Below are 3,910 nucleotides of genomic sequence, written 5' to 3'. Positions count from 1 at the left end.
GGTGGTGGTGGTGAGGGGATGGAGGGAGGGCTGGGGTTTTTTTTTCTTTTCTTTTTTTTTTTTTCAAACGACATTTCAGGCTCTCACCCAGTCCTTTCCATGGCCCCAAGCCGCAACTTACTCGAGTGGAAGGAAGCAAGGCCTCGCCAAAGATGGTTGAGAAAGACCGTGAGCCTCTCTACCCAGGATCTTGAAGCCAAGGTGGTGGTTTGTTATCCTCGTAATGGTGGCAAATAAGAAGAGAGCACGCTATCTTCGGATAGATTCACTCTGAAATTCTCCCTGGAGGTGCAAGAAGGGGCTCTCTTCGGTTTAGTTAGTGGTTTGGAGCCCTGTTCGCCTTAAACTGAGCCACAAAAGAATGGAAGACACCCCCTGGGGTGGGGAGAAAGCCCTGGTGTAAAAGACACACACACGTTTTGCTTTCAGAGAAAAAGCCACTGGGGCCAGATTGAAACATGGCATGTTCAGTTCATGTAGTTTTTTTTTTTTTTTTTTTTAATGGGGAAATGATATTGAGTAAACAAGATGTAATAGCTGGGTCTTTAAATTCAAGAAGGGAGGTGGTGTACAGATGTAGCAAACACGTAATGTACATACAGCAGGTGGTCGAAGCCTACGGAACACAAAAAGATACATATATAAACCCCGTAAAGACCATAAAGGTGTGTAATCCTTCACACATCGGAGAGGGAAACGATGAATGTATTACCACCAGATCAGGTATGCTGTTTATCCAGTCCTGTGCCCTGATTCCTCCAGGGTTCACAGACCTGCACTCAATTGAGAGGTCTTTTAAATCGAGACAGAAACCCCACGTCAAGCTAGTTGTACGTACCCTGGAAATAAGACAAAATAGAAGGATCTGAAAAAAATGTCACTATGACCTCTTAAAAAGGCTTGCTCCTGTTTGATCGGACTCTGAAGATACTCATATTACTCGAGTAGCAGTGAAAACTCCCCACATGGGAAACGCTTCTTAGAGTTTTGTTTTAAATTGCATTAATTGATTAACATTTGCAAAGTGCTGGGGAGGTTGTTTTTTTTTTTCCCCCTAATCTTTATGCCTCTCCGTTGCGTTAACTTCCATCGAGGAAGCCATTGTTCTCTGTTAAGAGGACACGGTATGATGTAAATTGAAGTAGCATTTTTGCTGTTTAAGCCTTTTCATGTAAATGAACTGAATGATTGTCTCGCAGAAGAGTTGTTGGTCTTTCATTTCAAACAGGAAATTGTTTGGAGTTTCACAAATTGGGACATATTTACACGTGTTTAGAAAGAACTATGTAATCTGCAAATTTTGCCAGCCAGGGCATCACATTTATCAGTGTTACAAGATGATGAAATTGAAACTCTCATCTTCTTTTAGCCTGAATACAGTGCCAGTACGCTGTGGGTTGGGTTTCAGCTTTACCTGGGCTTGATTTCATTTCAAAGGAGGCCTTTTTCCTTCTCTCAAAGGTGGGCCTTTATTAATACGCATATGAAAACATTACGTGCATGGAAAAGTATCCAAAGACCTGCTTAATCTGAAAGCTTGATACGCTGCACATATTACAATATCTGGAATTTCATAATATGCATACCATACTAAGTCCTAGGTTTCCTAGATTTGAATTCTTTGTTTACTTCGAATACGCTCGTGCCCCTCCCCCACTCCCTTCTTTTAGGAGTTGAAAGCACAGCAGTGTTCCAAGAGTTAGAAGAAATGCACTTAAGTCTGTATTGCTTATCATAAAGTGTCTTCAGGGTAGAACTAACTGCCTTGTGGCTTCATAATGCCAAATACTTTCTGAGCAGAGCTTTGTACAAAGACCAGTGTTTTGGTCAAGGCTCGATTGGAGGAAATTAGTTTTAAAGCACAATTCGTCATTTGCAGAAATGGCAACAGATAACATTACATCTGCTTTTAAAAACCATAAACAACCAAAAGTAAAAGTTAATTTCTTGCAAATCATCTCAGCTGTATTTTTACAAAGAAGATTTCGGAGAAAACTCTTTGCCAGGTAGACCAACGGTTAAAAAGCAAAGCACCCATCTTAGTCCATTCAATGAAATCACTGAATTTCACAGCAGAAAAAAAGTTTTTAGTGTAATTTTTTTTAAAAAAAAAATGGCACGATTCCTCTTCCAAAATATCCATACAAAGTTTCATTCTATTCCACATATGTAAGGCTATCTTGGGGACCACTCAGCTTTGGGCAACAATAGAAGTAACTTGCTGTAAGAATGAAATGAACTATTATTTGAGTGCTGGAGATAAGAAAAGACAGAACAAAGAAATCATATTATTCTTATGCCAAATAGAAACTAAAGGAATTCCAAACCCTTTCAGATTCTCTTGTTGCTGTTTTCATTGCTAACTCTCAATGTCTGAGTTTTTCCTCCAATCAGTGTATTGCAAAAATCCCAGCTATTTTTTTTTTTTTTTTTTAATCCTTTTGTGGTTTGAAGCCGGCTTTGCAGGCACATAAAGATATCAGTCTTCACATCATACTTCCCCTCCGAATTCCACTATGAAATTGGGACATTCTTTTGTTAGGCAGCGCACACAAAGGTGTGTTCCTTGAGGGACAGAAAAAAAAAAAAATGAAAGAAAAGGATTTTTTTCTTTATCTCACCATCAATTGGCCTTGCAAACCACTCCTCAACTGTCAGCCCTGTGACTTGAGCTACATAGACATTTTTTCGCTCAAAACTAAGCTAGGCCTAAGCGTTTATAGTGAGTTTAATATAGTCAATTTGTTGGTGTGTTTTTTAAAGGGATTCTTAACACTGTTCGACACGAGCATTACAATATAAAAATCTGTAGCTTGGTGGCCAGCAAAGGAAAAAAAACCATCTTTTATTTTTTTAGTGTTAAAATAGTAATAGAATCAGGATTTTTTTGTTGTTGTTGTATTTTCCATAGACATACCCTTGAAAGAAATGATAAGCAGATTTAAATTAATATTAGCCCGCCAGAAATAAACCGAGAGGAGGTCTGGGAGGGGCTCGCCCTTATCCTTCGTCAGTGATTTGATAGATTTTCTGGAGCAGAGCCACCTCTCCGTTCCTGAAGCCTAGTTTGGAAATGCCTGCAGAGGCCTTTCACTCAGACACCTGAAGGGTTGGAGACTATGTTCTGTTAAAAGAGAAACTGAGGCATATTAAATTTTAAGAGTTTACGTGAGCAAAAAGCTATGCTAATCGGGCAGTGCCAGACCGGAAGGGGTTAGGAATGCTCCGCCTACAGGAGCCAGGACAGACAGGAGGTGCAGGAGCAAAGGGAGGAAGTGACTCGATGGCTACAGCTTAAAGCCCAGTGGGCTGTTTAAAATTGGTTGCTCTAGTGATTCAATTCTGTAACCTTGAGGTATCTGCAGGCTTCGAGTTGGGTTTGCTTACGGAAGTCGCCACGGCATCAGAGCCAACTCAGTGTCATGAACAGTTCAAAGCTGGGCATTATTTAGGAGGCCCCTAGGTGTCTCAGTGACTTCTTCAGTCCTAACTACTGGATGGATCCACTAATCTTTATCTCCTGTGAACCTAAATGCTGGAAACACAACCTTGCCCAAGGAAAGAGAAGGGGAGGGACCCAGAAAAGTATTGTGAACTAAGGAATGCATAATAAACTTGCAGGCTCCTAAAAATAAGCATGTCCCCAAGTAAACATAAGATCTTTTGCCCCTATAGTGGATGCTGTAAGACTTTGTCTAGAACCTCTCTCGTGTGGACACCCGCATCCCCTAGTTGCTGAGAATATTAGCTACTGACCACTCACAGCTGAGTCCTTCCCTGCAAACTGCCGTGGCTTCCTGGGAACTGTCTTGCCCAAGTTTACACCCCCTTCTAGGGAGCAGACAGATGTTGCCTGATGCAAAGGCTTAGCCCTCTTATCTCAATTTGGGCCAGTTCTGAAGGACCACCC

General features: G+C 41.1%; 1 protein-coding gene across 3 annotated transcripts in view; it reads right to left on the bottom strand.

The window, feature by feature from the left end:
- ZNF532 (zinc finger protein 532) overlaps positions 1 to 937 on the bottom strand; it is a 91,044-nt gene extending 90,107 nt beyond the window's left edge. The window contains exon 1 of one of the 3 annotated variants that reach the window (XM_025048085.1): positions 122 to 937. The gene's annotated coding sequence lies outside the window, so the exon portion shown is untranslated. The remainder of the gene's footprint in view (positions 1 to 121) is intronic. The other 2 variants (XM_015590815.2, XM_025048083.1) reach the window with 2 other exon arrangements.
- Positions 938 to 3,910: the final 2,973 nt, after the last annotated feature.

This window comes from Pteropus alecto, unplaced genomic scaffold, assembly GCF_000325575.1.
Source record: "Pteropus alecto unplaced genomic scaffold, ASM32557v1 scaffold14, whole genome shotgun sequence".
Lineage (NCBI taxonomy): Eukaryota > Metazoa > Chordata > Mammalia > Chiroptera > Pteropodidae > Pteropus > Pteropus alecto.
Note: the sequence above shows the minus strand (reverse complement) of the source record. Positions and strands in the feature narration are given on the sequence as shown.